The following is a 17,034-nucleotide window of genomic DNA, read 5'->3' on the forward strand; positions in this document are numbered from 1 at the left end:
GTTAGGACTGAAACCTCTCCAGTGGCTAAAATTCTGTGCACTGCTTGAGGTATCAGAGAAATTCTGTGTCACCCTTGAAAAACAGCATTTCCCCCAGGAACCTGGCTTCCTTATCTTTATTCCTCACCCAGACCTGGCATGGGGTCCTCACCTCTCCACCATGTAGTTTCACAGCTCACCCTGGCTGCCACAAAGGCCCCAACGTGCACTCTGATAGTTTTAATAACCTTGTCCATTCCCCATTTAAGAGTCAGCCATTATTGCTCAAGCCTTTTCAAGCCAGCTAGAAATTCACCTTGGCAAGAATTCTATCCTTGTTGGACACTCCCCCCTGGCTTTTCAAACTTAGTAAAAGGAATTGAGACCTCGCGGGAAAAGCCCCGCCTGTCGTTGCTTTCCTTCTAGATTATGTATGAAATCTCCCACAGGGCTGCCCTGGCTCTAGGCTAATTAGGCTGTTTTATTATACAACAGTATCAGGAAAAACTAAGGGCAGTTATTTACAACAGCCTCCAGGCCCTTGTCTCTGAGAGTCTGGAGGATCTGTAGAAATCAGAGAGCAAGACACTGAGACCTGCAGTATGATTTGCTTACATGGATGTCCAGAGTGTGGTTTTGGTGCCTAGGTTCCATTTAAATAAAGTGTTAACTAAAACCAAAACACTGGATATTAGAGTTTGCTAAGTGATCAGCGATCCCCACGTCTGTGAGTGCAGGATTGGGCCAGAAAAGCTCTGTTATCTAGGAAGGTGCTATTCAAGGTGTGGGCCACCAATTATCAGAGACCAGCCCACCAGGAGGGAGGTGCAGACATGAAGATAAGCATTTAGAAATCTCTGTAGTTATTTGACAGTACTGGGACATTTTACAAAAGTACCAGTCTGCAACAGATTAGAAATACAAAAATTAAAAATGAGGGTTTTATTGGTTTAATGCTTGTTTTTTTATCAGAGTTTGAGAAGCACTGGTATAAAAGACAAACTGAAAAGAAGAAAGGAAGAGGGGTGGAAGAAAGGAGGGAGAGAAGAAAGATAAAGAAGGTAAGAGAAGTAAAAATAATAATCTTTAAATTATATAATTATTTACAACATGCAAAGTATTTTTGCATATATTATGACACTGGGTCTGTCATCCAAGATCTTCCTTCTGTTTTTCAAGCACTCCAAGCACCTGTCCATCTTTTTCCCTTGTTCTCTTCTTTCCCTGGGGTGTGTTCCTCTACACTGGCTCCCTCTGTAATTATGATCCCAGTTCACATGTCACCCCTCAGGGAGCCTTTTTCTAGCTGCCCAACCTAGAGTGTTCTCCCTCATCCATGCCACCCATCTCCATCATGGGGCCATGTTTATTTATTTTTTCTTCTATGAAACTTAATCGCAAACTATCGTGTTAATGTATTTGCTTATTGTTTCTAATCAATCTCCCCACTAGAATATGAGTTTCTTCAGAACAGGCATGCTGTCTGTTTTGTTCACTCCATAACTCTCATGGCTAGAGAGTGCCTGGCATAGGGGACAAGTACATGAATGAATGAATGATGAATGGCTGAATACCATAGGTATCAGTGTTTCCATTTAAAATGTAAAGAAAATAAGAGTTTTAAGATTTTACCCAAAAGAATTTAGAGTCTTTCCCAAGGATGCCTAGCTCCTCAGTAGAACCAGGGCTCCAAGTGAGCCTCCTGGCTCCAAAAGTACTGCTACTTCTACCTTACGACATTACCTGAGGTAGATGTTTCTGGAGAAAGATCTACAGAGCTTTGTAACACCCAATAAGAAAAGTCACATAGGGTGCATGTAGCTACAGGCAGCTTCTGCTGTTGTAAGTAAAAATCCCTCTGAAATTAAGGAGAAAACAGCAAAGGCGCAGGAGATTGAGTAGCAGATCTGCTTCCTACTGAGTTGACATCTAACCCTCGCCTACCCTCCTCCCTGCAGCCGCCTGCCAAAATCCCTTAAGTGCTCTCTATAATTGTAAGACTGGTAAAAGTTAGAACTCCGGGGCCAGACACACTGGAGTTCAAATCCTGAATTTTTTTTCTTACTTGGGCAATAAGTAAATTCCTACATGTCTCTCCTACTTTGCAGGGTATGTATACAATTAAATGGGATGACATAGGCAGGTGCCCCCAGGGATATTCAACCAAAATGAATTCCCTTTCCTTCTTCCAGTTGACATCTCTTTAACATCAGCTAATTATGCTGGTGGCAAGTGGATGGAAGAATGAGTACAAAACGAATGAGGATTTACAACCCACACAGCTTTTCAAGGTAGTTAAGGGCTTACCAGTTAGCTTTACCTTGTGAATGTGGTCTTTACATTTACCCTCCCAACTAAAAAAAAAAAAAATTATCCAGTCTATAACCTTACGTGCAGTCTCACTGCTAAGAAAATGACCTGTTGGCCGGGCGCGGTGGCTCAAGCCTGTAATCCCAGCACTTTGGAAGGCCGAGACGGGCGGATCACGAGGTCAGGAGATCGAGACCATCCTGGCTAATACGGTGAAACCCTGTCTCTACTAAAAAAAATACAAAAAAAAAAATAGCCGGGCGACGAGGCGGGCGCCTGTAGTCCCAGCTACTCGGGAGGCTGAGGCAGGAGAATGGCGTAAACCCGGGAGGCGGAGCTTGCAGTGAGCTGAGATCCGGCTACTGCACTCCAGCCTGGGTGGCAGAGCAAGACTCCGTCTCAAAAAAAAAAAAAAGAAAATGACCTGTTAAGAAATTGATCTTTATTTATGTTATAAAGGAGTAAATGGCTGCTTCCAATGCCAAAATACAATTATGTGAGGAAATAGTGTTCTTGAAAACTCAGTCTCCACTTTATTTCTGCTTTTCTTCTCTGGCAGCTTAACAAGTAGAAAGATTATGAGCTTTGAAAACAAATAGGGAAGGGTTCAGATCCCAGTCCTGCTACTTGTCTTCGTATGTCTAAATCTCAGTTTCTGGATCTATAAAATGGGCATAACACTTCTTACTTTGATGTATTCTTTGGTGGGCCTGGGGATCGTATAGCACAGGCTACAAAAGGTGCTCAATAAACAAGAGCTTTAATCCCTCCTCCAAATATTTGGTCCTAATCACAGGAGAAAAGGTCTGACCACAGAAGCATAAAGTGAGGGGCACCGTTACAACAGAGCATGCCTAGAACATAGTAGGTATTCAATAAATATTTGGTGAATGAATAAAATGGAAGTGTGATTTGTTTGCAACTGTCAAAGAGGAAAAAGGTTCATAACCTGAAAACTGGCATGGTGTCCAGAATTTCAGTTGATGACATTAGCACTTATTCACAAGAATCCACCAAGAACTAGAGCAGTTTTGTCTGAAGTCTTTCTTTGGGTCATATTTCAGCCCCTCCCCAGCTTGGTTGAAGACCCCATGATCTAAGGTCAATTGTGAGTGATGACATGATCTATTAGGAGTTAGGTTGAATGTACCAAAAGTAATATGTCCATGTCCACCAAAGCGACTCTATTCTCCCCGAGGGAGGAGCAGACCCACATGGAAGGAAGATTCCAGGCTGCCACCCTCGAAGCCATCTGGCCTTGATTTAGAAACACACAGTTCCTTCCAAGCAAGGCCCCTTACTGCATCCGAATTTTCAACTGGGTTCAACCCTTCCTGTCAAGAAAATGATGCCTGAAATGCCATCCTGAAATTTGATATCAGAAGGAAGAGAGTCGGGCAAAAATTGAAGGTCCTGTGAGGAACCTCCATGCTGGGGTTTGCAAAGCTATGCAGAAATTAAGATCCAGCACTTAGCAGCAGAGATGTAGTTGTCTGTCAGACATCAAGCCTGGTTTGCGAAGCTGTCAGTCACTGCTGTGAACTACAAAGTCACTGAGTGAACTGGCCAGGACCCAGGAGGATTTCCACAAAATGAAAATCCAGATAAAGCATCGCCAGCGAGTCCAGGGAACACTGGAATTCTTAATAATCCTGGTGTTCCCGGCCTCCAAAGCCACATCAAGGCTCCTCTCTCTTTGTCTCTCCCCAGTCCCATGTCTTCTTTCCCCCATCCTCTGGCTCTACCTCCATCCCCCGCCCCACTCCCCTCTTTTATTTACCAAATTTTGCAGGATTCAATACATTCTTCCTAAGTATCAAGCACAGACTGTGCCTTTCTCTCCTCCTTTCTGCCCCAGGTTAGTGTTACTACAAAGTTGTGGCCTTCAGCCTCAACTGGGCCTTACATGCTACCTGGAGTCTTTCTGCATTTCTCTGGCCGGCACTCTCCTGTCCTCCACACAGGCAACTTCATACTCAGCAAAGCTTCTAGCTGGGCGTCACCCTCTTTACTGACAAAAGCTCCTCACCTCCTCCTTCACAGTGAAAATAGAAGCCATAATGCAAGACCTCCCTCACCCATCTACTTCCCGTCGCCCCAGTGTGGGATCCCCGCTGTTGTGATCGCAATGGTGAGAATGTTAGTGGGTGCTCAGGACCCCATTCCATCCTGTGCTACCTCTTCAGGAAACCTATCCTGTAGGTCAGTCCTTCCTTCTCTCTCCAGATCTTTTCTACCAGTTCTTCTCCATCAGTATTTAATACACTTCAGGTTATGCCATCTTGAAAACAAACAAGCAGACAAACAAAACCCCTCTTCTTCCTGGGCTAGCCCTTCTGGTTCTCTCTTGCCTTCCCTCAAACCTCAGACCCTCACTGTTGAAAGCAGGTGGACACTCACTGTCCCCCTCTTCTCTCTAATGAAATTAGGAATTAAGGATTAAAGTAGACTTGAGTCAGAGTCATTCTTCTCCCATCTGATTTGTGTGATTGGGGGCATAGTATTTAATTTCTCTACGTCTAAGTTTTCTCAAGTAAAGTGAAATAAATGTTAGTTCTACTTATTGGATTGCTGTGAATATAAAATATAGCAATATTGATAAAGAGCTTAGCACAGTGTCTGGCACAAAATAAGCTATCAAAAATGTAGCTATTGTTGTTATTTGATTTTTTTAAACTTTGCAATCTGGCTTCTTCCCTTGCCATTCCACCACCATTGCTCTTCCCAAAAATGTCAGTATTGCTAAATTCAATCAAATATGATTTTTCAGGCTTGGTATGGTGGCTCATGCCTGTAATCCTAGCACTTTGGGAGGGCGAGGTGGGAGGATCACCTGATGTGAGGAAATAGTGTTCTCAGTATACTCAGGAGTTCAAGACCAGCCTGAGCAACACAGTGAAACCCCATCTCTACTAGAAATACAAAAAAATTAGCCAGGCATGGTGGCCCACACCTGTAGTCCTAACTACTTGGGAAGTTGAGGCATGAGAATTGTTTAGAATTGTTTGAACCTGGGAGGCAGAGGTTGCTGTGAGCTGAGATGGGGCCACTGCACTCCAGCCTAGGCGACATTGGTGACATTTTTCCTTGTAAAAAAAGATCTCCATCCACTTGTTAGTCTCCTTCCTCTAACATCCTGATACCTATAGATGTCTCTCAGAGTTTCATGCCTCAACCTACCTTCCTATTTTTTGCTCTTTATATTCTCTCAGTAATCTCACCTATTCCTATAGGTGATTCTATGGTATTTTAGGTATTCTCTTCCTATGGCTTCTATAAACTGACAATGCCTAAATCTAAACCTGCACTCCCAAACTTTCTCCCAAGCTCTAGATTAAAACATCTAACTCCCTGTAGGGCATCACTACTAAGATGACTCTCAGGCACTTCCAACTGTCCCAAGCAGACATTATCAATTTCCCTGCATGTCCCTGTGTGGACCATTATCACTCACCCATTTGACCTTCCAGAAACCTAATGACACCCACTTCCTTCACTCCCCTTCATGTCCAATTCCAATTCTACCTCTGACATGTGTATCCCATTTGTGTATCTCCATTCCTACTGGGGCACTGCCTTGCTTAGCACATAATTGTCCCCTGTCTAAATTACTGTCACAAATTTCCAGCTGATGTATGTGCACATCTCTTCTAATCTGTTCTCTACTCTGTAGCCAGGAAGAGCTGTATTTGTCTAGTTCATTTGAGTCAGACTTTTGAAAATACAGAAAAGTACAAAGAATGGTAAAATGAACACTCATATTCCCACTACCCAGAATTAACAGTAATGTTTCTAAAACTAAAATCTTACCATATGGCTAGTCTGTAAAATGCTCATTGGCACCTCCTTGTCCTTAGGATCAAGTTCAAATTCAGTTGCAAAGTTGACATGACTCTCCACGATTTCCAATCTCTTCTCACCCACACCTCCCAACTCAACAATGTGAAATCCAGATCACAGCCATTTATTTGTGTTCCTCCCAAAATGCCAGGCTCCCCCTACCCTCCAGGCCTTTCCACTTTTGAGGAGGAGGGCATAAAAGGGATGAGAAACTGCCTAAGGAACAGTACAGAAATAAACATAAGAATGTAGTTGGCAGTCAGCCCATAGAAGTGATGTTCAGAGCAGTACCTTAGATCATGCAAGTGACAACATCACAGAATCTTAGAATTGCTCAGAAATGTATTTAAATCCAGCCCTCCTGCAACCACCCCTGAACTTACCCATCATGCCTTCAAAGAACCTATATTTGAAAAGTAGTAAAGAACATGCACTGTATGTTTTGCATGTTATGGCTTTTTAATGTACTCAAAGGAGAGTATATTATACATGGAGACAGATGATTCTAATTCTCTAAGGCTCTTGGAAGGCAGGAATCTTTCCCCTGATGTCTCTCCCGGGGGGTAGAGGTGATCTTTGAATGCAAAAGGAAAGAAGGTCGGTAACTTCAATTAAGTAGTCCTTTTCATGAAGACAGAGGAAGCATCCAAAGATTTCTGGCAATTCCTTTGTTTTACAGAGATAGTTAAAAGGAAACCAAGAAGGAAGAGAAATCTTTTCACTTCTTGTGACAGGCCTTGCTAATTGTCTTATTTTAAGGAAACACTGGTTTTTTGTTTTGCTATCCAGTTACAGTAAATGATGCCTAGAAAATGGCACAGCCATTGTAAACCAAAATTCTCTTATTTTAGTCTGTACCGAAGTCAGTTTCCAAAAACGCCTACGCCATTCAATGCCTGATGCCATTTGGATTAACAGAAAAATTAGTGAAATATCAGTATTGCACAACCACACAAGCAGAATTATTTATGAAATGAGTAGCCAATGTGAAGGAAAATGGATTGTACAAATAAGCTGCCTAATCCACAAGGTTGTAATGGAAATTGCTTCCATTTCTGTGGATGATTTAAGATGGAAGCTTTGTTGTTTTTTTCAGAACTCAATAGTTGTTAACTGATCACACCTCTGCTTCTATAATGATTTTTGTAAAATATGAGAAGAAAACCAAAGGAACTTATTGCTGATTTTTAAAAGTATTAATGAAAGAGAAAGAAAAGGAAACCTGTGGGTGAGTTCTTTATACGTTATGCGGGGTTTTTGTTTGGTGATTGATGGTCTTCATTACGTATGAGAACTACCCACCCCACCCGCCATAGAAAACATTGATTCTGGAACATAACTGACTTTCCAGTAAAGCGTAATATTTTCAAAGTGTTGCCATGTCTATTATATAAAAAGTACATTGCCTTTTAGAACAGGTGTTTTGGAAAAATTAAACTTGTGTCAAAATGGATATTTTAATTTGTAATGGGAAGTTAACACAGATGGCTGTAATGAGGGCTCTAAACTATCTTTTAATGTATTATTTAGAACCTTATATCATTATGCACACACCCTCAAAATGTGCAACCCTCTAAGCACAGTTCTCAGCAGATGTGCTCAAAGGTGTCAGTAATACCTAAGTGATGATCTGAACTGCATGACGAAGTCAATAGAAGGTTGATGGAAATGTAGATTACAATGGAACAGGCTTTTGGAAAACAATCTCCGTGTGATGTATAGGCCATGCTATTCAGCGAGGGCATGGGTGTGAGCACGTAAACACACACACAGAGGAATCCTTCAGAAGCACAGTAAGGAAGTCAGAGCATTGTGGGCTCATGCTTATTTCTAGAAGCATCACCCATTGGAAGGGGCTGAGTCAGTCCTTTAGATTAATATAGTGGTCATGATTTAGTACCAACTATACAGCAGGTACCATCACTAGTCCTTTAGAAGAATGATCTCATTTTATTCTCTCAACAGCTATATTTAGTAAATTGTAATATCCCTATTTTACAGACAATAAAATAGAGGTGTGCTTCATCACCAAATTACCACATGACCTTGGAAAAGGTAGCAAGGTCATTTATTTATCCAAGTCATATTTGTTTCAGAAACGCATGTTTTCCAACTTCAACAGGAAGCAAATTTGGTTTTATGTCAGATTTGTTCATTTATTTCAAGGAATTTGTAATTGAGATACAGAGAATAGCTTGTTTTTATTTAGTTATATTCTTTCTTTGACAACAGTATGCTTTATTTGAAAAGCTGAGGATAAATATTGGGAAGAACGACATAGTACCAGGTATTAGAGATGGGTAAGGATGGCAAGAAAATAAAGCTGGAAACATCAGGGCCAAATCATTAAAATTCCATGTGCCATCTTAAGAAAGTTGGGCTTTATCCAGAGGATGATGAAGCACCTTTGAAGGACTTTCATCAGTGGCTACTTGATTTAACTCCACTTCTGTCTCCAGGATTGAGTATAGCTCTGCCTCAATCTCTTGTAGCTAAAACCTTCCAGAATTTTCAGCCTCATGGCAGGTTAAAATTCCTAAAGCTTTTCTTCTGCAGTGAACTTTACCATCGGAAAGGAAACACCCAATGTCTGTAGACTTTCCCACCCAGCCCGCATGCTCAGCCCTTCCCGCCTATTCTTTGATAGGGTAGTTCCTATCTCCCAACTCAAGGAGTAGAATCCTCCTGATCCAAAATGACAGTGACTCAGCACTTGTAGCATTAACCTGCCTAACTGCCTCTGTAATAATTTTCTCCCTTTAGCCACCCCATTTACCTTTAGCTGTCTGTTCCTTAAAGCTGGAGCATTTATTTCACTCAAAGCTACTAAATGAAAGTATTCCTTAGTGAATCACTAATACTAGGCTAAATTCAAAAGTGTTCCCTCTTTAAAAGTTTCAAATCACAAATATGTTACACCATAATACAACCTTTAAAGTATAAACAGGTCATTTTTTAAAAAAGTTTGAAGTGTATTCTCTACAAGTTTTTTTTTTTTTTTTTTTACTCCTTTTGGACAAAGAGAAAGTTCCTAATAAGAAAATGGAAAGTGCTTTTGGTGTGAGATAATCCAAAACAAACACACACACACACATACACACACACACACTTCTTTTGAAGATTGAATGGAGAAAGAGTTGTTTAAAAGGAGTAGTAGAATGTCTACACAGATAGTATCCTAAATATTTCAAGCACCGCCCAAGAGGGAATTTCCACTAGCACGTGCTACAATTTGCCACAGGCAGATGAGAGCCTCTAAATCAGAACATAAGCTGAACCTCCATCTATAAGAAATTCTACAAGCAACAGCATGACCTGGCTAGAATAATGATGTATGACTTGTGGCTGAAAACATTCCACAGCTTAACAGATGGCTCTCTTCTGGGGTTTGAGACAGGCAGGCATCAGGCAATGTCCTGACAAGAGTGAAATACTGACCTGAGGAGAAGAAAATCAGAGCCCAGGGAGATGGCATATCTTTTGTGAAGCACACCATTTTCTAGGTGTGCCCTGCAGGAAGTGCCCCTTGAAAACAGCAACAAAGCAATTGCTTTGTTACAGAAGCATGTCAAGGAATTTGTAAAACAAAACCATTGGTGCAAGTGAAATTCTGTTATTTGTTTTTTTACACTGAGATATTTCGATTTTTGTTTGTTTGTCTCTGCATTCAGAAGCTAAATCTTGTTACCATACATCTTGATTCTAACTCAAGGTTTACTTCTCTGGCATATTCCAGCCCAAATTCCTTGCATCCTCAGTCCAGATCCTCTTCTATACCAGGGAGAAAAATAAACCATCCTTGTTAACTGATGATGAGCCTGTGCTTGGTGCTATAAACAGCCTCACCCACCCACCCAGACAGGCACTGGATTAGTGCAAAAGCAGGGCTTCCCCCTGCCACCCTTAACCCCCAGACATATCCAAAATTGAGTTCATTGTCCTCCCTCCAAAACCCAATTCTCCTCTTAGTTGCACAAACAGACAAAATTCGTTTTTGCTTTCTCCGTCTTCCTCAAGTCTCTGGCCAATAACCAGGCCCCGTCATTTTGACAACCAAATCTCTCTCCTGTCTGTTTTTCAACGGCCATCTTCCAGGCCAGCTCATCCTGGTCTCAGCCCTAAATTATGCAACCTGTAGCCTGAGTGCTCTTTCCCAGCACAGTTCAAATTGAGTTTCTCTTGCTAAAATCCCTTCTAGTAGCTCTCCATGGCTTTTAGAATAAAGTCCAAAGTCCTTACCATGACTTAGGAGGCCCCTCAAGTTATGACCCTTGCTTTTATTGAAATCTTCATCGGCCGGGCGCGGTGGCTCAAGCCTGTAATCCCAGCACTTTGGGAGGCCGAGACGGGCGGATCACGAGGTCAGGAGATCAAGACCATCCTGGCTAACACGGTGAAACCTCGTCTCTACTAAAAGAATACAAAAAACTAGCCGGGCGAGGTGGCGGGCGCCTGTAGTCCCAGCTACTCGGGAGGCTGAGGCAGGAGAATGGCGTAAACCCGGGAGGCGGAGCTTGCAGTGAGCAGAGATCCGGCCACTGCACTCCAGCCTGGGCGACAGAGCCAGACTCCGTCTCAAAAAAAAAAAAAGAAAGAAAGAAAGAAAGAAATCTTCATCCCTCGCCATGCCCCATCTATCACTGTATGCCTCAATCAGTCTGATGCCATATGGCTTCCCCAAAGTACTGTTGGCATGCTTGCCACATGGCCTTTGCCCCAAACGAGCATCCTCCACTAAACTGCTACTTGTCCCTCAACTTGGCTTTCTCTGCCAATAGGAAGGCTTCTCTTTTCTCCTTTGGTGCCCTCCCTATATGTTCTCATAATGCTTTTTCAAGTCATAGAACTACCGCATCATGCTGATGTCTGGGTCCTGGTAGTATTGCATACCAAGATTTAGGCTCAGAACTTAGAACATTTTAGAAACTTAAATATGTGTTGAATGAATGAATGAAGACTTCTTGACTAACTGAATGATATACTGAATTAATAAATTACATTCCTGATTATTTTGGCAATTGATAGCACATCTCTCTGCCTCCCCACACCATCATACTACTCACTTGCTTCTTTGTCTCTTACCGACTTTGGCACGGATCTGGTTCCTAATCTAGTCCTTTCTCAGGCCCTCTTCACTTGGTGTACATGTGTGATATCCCTGCTGTCAGACCCCTGGCGTTCCCATGGTGTCTCTGATTTGGCCTGCCTTCTTGTTTTGCTATTCTTTTTTGGGTAGGGCTAGTCTCATAGAATCAATTGTTGGTCCCAGTCACTCATTTGTCCTATGCCTGGGCCAGTCACCAGTCCTGCCCCACCCTACTCATGAAATGAGGAGTCAAGCATATTAATAAACACCCACAGTTCCCAGAGTCCCTCCTCAAGACTCAGACAAAATTATGCCATTTTTGTTCCCTTAAATTGTGATGTTGAAGCAGGACACACACAGCTTTGTGAGCAGAAGTTTTCTCTGCTCTGCCGAGGAATAAAGGTCAAAGCAGAGATATGCACATGCCCTTTGACCACAGGTGCCTCCAGTGACCACTACCATGGCATCATTGGCTAATTTCTCATCTTTCTGTAGAAGAGTCACATGGCTTTATGTCAGAACAGTAGGTATCCATGCATACCCAGGGCTTAAAATCTTGGGGACTTTTTTCTTACAAACCAACTGCTGTGGGGCAGTGTAAAGAAGAGTCACCTCATCCTTGCACAGAAGACCCTATCAATATCTTGGCTATTATTGACCCTATCAATATCTTCTGCAGGGCATTCTCAATGGCCACACCCACCATCCCGTTTGCTGCCAGGAGTCAGAGGCCCACATGGCTAGGACACTGCAGCTGAGCACCACTCGTCTATAATGTTCTCGCACAACTCTTACACTCTGAGTCCTCTCCCATTCCACCTCTTCAGGCACCATCCTCTGCCACTTCCACATATTTTTTACACTTACTTTAGTCTTGATTTCTGCCACTGTAACCTTGGTGCTAAGATCCTGGTCTTGACCTTGCCTCTGACACTCTCAACTCGATGTCTACACATGGAGTTCCAAGGTGTGTGACGACATATGGCTTCCCTTTATGACTTTGATTGACTCATCCTCCAGCTTAAGATTCCAACTCCATAGAATCAGCCTATCCAAAGGCCCCTTGGCAAGAGAAGGAGGGCATGGTAGAGTCAAGCAAACCACCACCTTGCTTTGCCAAGTGGGCAGCATGCTTCCTGTGGATGCTCTTTACAGAGACGACTTTATCCTAGATTTGTGTAGACTGAGACGTAAGGCTAGTGTTGGAAGACAAGTATATTGCAATTGACTGACAGAATAAATAAGGTGGATTTTGAAAAGCATTCATATCTATTTATGCCACCTCCAGATACCCTGCTGTCCTTCCTTAACGCATTTTTAATTTTAAAAGTGCAATTCTTAAAACACAAAAGGTGGAACTGAAAACATCCCCAGACATCACAGAAGTGTGGGCAATCCTTTAAGGAAGAAGATGGAATCTTAATCTCAAAAGCTATTAAAAGCCCTTTTTTTCCTGTCTCTTCACCTGCCCACTTGATTGCTTTTAAGTGAAGATGTAAGATCACAAAGAGAAGAGGGCGCAAAAAATAGAATGCCATTTTTTCTTCTCCATTCTCTCATAGATAATGATGTGGGAGCACTGGCCGGTATAGACAACCAGCGTAAATTAAGAGCTGAACTGGAAGCCTATTAAAGGCCATCTCCACTCGCTCTTGCCTATTCCTGTTCTCGCACAATACACAACACAACTTGAGAGAAGGCCAAGAAAATTAGCTCCAGAAAACTCAATTGCTATAACCAATTGTTCAGTGAAATGTCCTTTGTTAAGCCGCAAGCCTTTGATTAGTGTGTTTAATTTAAAGAGACTCCTCCTTCTCCACTTAAAGCTGACCTGCATCAAATACTGTCTTTGCTTATCATGGTGCTATAAAGTGTTTATAGGCCAAAACGGGAATTAAAATTCTGAGACAAAACATTTTAAACATGATCTTAGGGACAATATGTTCACCCCAATACTATCCATGGTATAATTAACTTCATGGGAAATTTAAACCACAAAACCCATAATACAAGTTCAAATGTTCTGAAGGATTTACTCAATGAATTTAGAACTTGAGAAAGAATGCAAAAGTTCTTAAAAATCAGGCCACAAATCATCCTCTTATTCTAGTTAGGAGCAATTAAAGGAAAATATGTCACTTGATTTAGCTGCTCTGTCTAAATCTCTGCACAAATCCATGCCCAGAGTCCTGTTAAAGACATCGGGAACCATGGGACCCTTCCCCCGCCCTACTGATGAACACCTGATGAAAGGTAAGCACTCAAGGGTCTCCTTCACAGGAAGTTGAATTCAGACACCAGCACTGTAGTTATTTAGCCACAGGTGCAAGACTTGGAAAGCCATGTAAACTAAGGTGCTTACTACATTTTGGAATGGGTGAAGATAACACCCAATACTATGGGAGATTGGTGAAGGAGAGAGACAGAGAGAGGCAGAGAGAAAGAGAGAGAGAGAGAAGTATCTCAAAGCTTTCCAGTTCCAGGAGTTATACTTTCTTCAAAATACCATCAGAGTCCCCCGAAATAAATTGCTTTTCACACAAGCTTTCTTAGGGGATTTCTGTTGCTTGCCACCAAGTGATGACTGCCCATGCCTGTATCTTCCATGTGACCTTTTATTGTGATTTGTGTTTTCCTGGGTTAAGCCATACCTTTGAACAATCATGTATTTTAACAACAGCCCAATCCTTACAAATGTCCCAGATTCCCAGTGGCTTTATGACAGACATTTTATTACACAAATTACAAGGCTAGAAACCATATCCCCAGTTTTCAAGAGTCTATAACAAAATAGAGCTTGAGTGAAATATCTTTGTAGTAAAGGAAGAAGAAAAGAAACTTTAAGCCCACTGAGAGAATAAAATTGATGTCAAAGGACCCTTACAACTATACTTTAATCTCTACCTTCCACACCTTTCCTAATCTTCCGGAATCTTTGATGATGTTATTTTATTTTGTTTATGCTTTTGAAAGCAGTTGGGGAGGTGAGTAGGGTTTGCCAGATTTTGAAGATAGGAAAGAACAATCAATTGGAATCTTTGACACCAAAATAATAAAATTGTGAAGAAGACACTTTTCTTTTCTTCCCTCTGTAAATAAACACGGAGCACAATCAAGTACATCAATTGCAGAGGATGAATGACATTTAGGAACAATAACTAGAATAAGCAAATGCATTGCACAATACAGTATGCCCAGTCAAATTAAATTTCACATAAACAATGAATGTTGCACAGTATGTACTTACACTACCAGAAATTTTTCTTGCAATTCTAGAAACTTTAACTTACCTTCTTGTCTCAAAAGTTCAGCTGAAACTTCAAAGCTGGAAACACTGGGGAAAAAGAAGCCAAACAAAACAAAGTCCCTAAAATGAGCTGCTAGATACACTTTGCCTTCAGTTTGGATTCTGCCTCAACTTTTGTGCTTGGGGTTTCTTAACTTTCCATCTCTTCTATATACTCTTGTCAAAGTAGTCTGTCTAAGAGTTCACTCACACATTTATCATTGGCTATAACATGCAAACTCCTTTAGGACAAGGCCATATCCAATTCATCTCTGTTTCCTCAGAATCCTGAGAGCACATAGAACGTGTTCAATAAACGTTCACCGAGATAAAATATTTGCCAACTACCTTTTGCCTCAATTCCAGACTTCCCTTCCTGGCTTTTTGAAAACTTTCTTTCTATCTCTAATCAAGCCTCAGCTGGTTAACTTTATTTTTTATTTCTTCTCAACAAAAGCATCCACGTTTATTAAGATTTTGTTTCTCCCATTTCTTAAACAAGCTCTGCCTCTCTGCTTGTGCTAAAGTAGATGCCCTTTCTGTAACATCTTACCTCTGCTCCCTGAAAGTTACATAAACATACTTAAGATCCAGCTTGGCTGGGCACAGTGGCACATTCCTTGTAGTCCCAATGACTTGGGAAGCTAAGATGGGAGGATGGCTTGATCCCAGGGAGGTCGAGGTTGTAGTGAGCTGTGATCATGTCACTGCAATCCAGGATGGGCAACAGAGTGAGACTGTCTCAAAAACAAAACAAAACGAAACAAACAAAAACCAGTTCAACTATCACATTCTTCAATTGTTCCATCCAATGCTATAATGCTATCTCTGTTTCATGAAACTTCCATATTAGAAGTTAAAGGAAAGTTTCACCTGCAATGGTTTTTTCCTGCTCTAAGACCCTTAAAATAGAGAACTATATCATAAATCTCTCCCGGCTGCCCCTTTAGCACAATGCTTATCCAGTGGGCATGGCCCACAAACAGGAATTGGATATTATTTCCATTGCTGCCAGCACAATTCATGGCTTAAAACCTCCCACAGCACCTAAGGAACAAGATATTGGAGGCTTTCATTATTTGCCTTGTCAAGTCTTACCCACCCAATATCCAAATGCTCTGATTTACAGCAGGCTACTGGGGACTGGAATTTGAATTGCCTTAGTTAATGGCTTTCCAGAGGCCAAAACCATATGTGCTAAAGATAAATTTTTTAAACTCCACTTTAGGGGCCAGCCATGGTGGCTCACGCCTGTAATCCCTGTACTTTGGGAGGCTGAGGTGGGAGGATAACTTGAGCCCAGGAGTTCAATACCAGCCTGGACAACATAGCAAGACCCCTAGCTCTACAAAAAAAATAAATAAATGAGAAATATTAGCTGGGAGTGGTAGTGCACACCTGTAGTCCCAGCTACATCAGGAGGCTGAGGTGGAAGGATCACTTGAACCCAGGAATTCAAGGTTACAGCAAGCTATGATCATGCCACTGCACTCCAGCCTGGGTGACAGAACAAGACCCTGCCAACAATAAAATAAATAAATAAGTAGATAAATGAATAAACCTCTACTTTACCTAAAAAGCAAAGCTCAGAAAATTGTTTAGGGAAGGGGTTAATAGCATGGGGATTTAATTTTGGCCCTTCTACAAATTTAATCAATCCAACAAATGTTTTTACATCACATCTCATTTTGATACACATTTTTCAGACCACGAGAAATTGGCAGCTTCACATTTATCAGACATTTCATTTCTTCTTCTTTCAATGATAGTTCATATTCTGATTTGGGTTCAGTTTGAAATCTGAGCTTGAGATGTAGTTTGGGGAGTAAATAGGGGTAGTCATTGAAGTATTGGTGTTAGAAAAGACAGACCAGGGAATGTGGTAGGTGTGACTACCTAACTGAGCTCGTAAACAAAAATATGGATTTTCATAGTTAATTATTCTGAATTATTCATTTAGCAATGGCCAAGTGAACCAGAAATGAGCAGTTTAAAGCCTAGTCTTAAGCCCTCTGCTCACATTTGATGTTATGGGATTTTTGTTGGGATAAACTAAATCATGTTTCCAAGAATCAAACATATTGGTAAGTGGGAAATTTCCAGAAGGCAATATCAATAAAGCTGTGTCTGCCACTCCAATTTGACACTGTGAGATAGAGATAAATCTGGCAAGGGATAGCGGCTGCATTGGGTTCTTTGTAGAACTGATAGTGGTCCAAAATGAAGAAATCATAGCATCTGCTCTGACTGGGTATAAATTGTTTAGAGCAATTTCTATGGTTACTGGGCCAAAGTCAGCACAATCGACTGCAGATTGGAGAATCAGAAATGTTGACATAGAGTTTAACATTAAGCAAACAAGGCATGTTGCTGTAAGTCAAACCACTATCATATTAGCTTTACAAGGAAATAATTTTCAGAGATGCCAAAGAGTCAGTATATCCCACACACCACTTTACTATGGCAGAATATACTAAGGACACAAGGGGTTATAATACTGTAACTAAGAACTACTGAATACATAGGACTCTGC

General features: G+C 41.4%; 1 pseudogene; it reads right to left on the reverse strand.

Annotated features, from left to right (window-relative positions):
* Positions 1–236, reverse strand: part of LOC108516555 (calponin-2 pseudogene) — a 6,877-nt pseudogene extending 6,641 nt beyond the window's left edge.
* Between the last annotated feature and the right edge of the window lie 16,798 nt (positions 237–17,034).

The sequence above is a fragment of the Rhinopithecus bieti genome, unplaced genomic scaffold (assembly GCF_001698545.2).
Source record: "Rhinopithecus bieti isolate Rb0 unplaced genomic scaffold, ASM169854v2 scaffold_37987, whole genome shotgun sequence".
NCBI classification, from domain to species: Eukaryota; Metazoa; Chordata; class Mammalia; order Primates; family Cercopithecidae; genus Rhinopithecus; species Rhinopithecus bieti.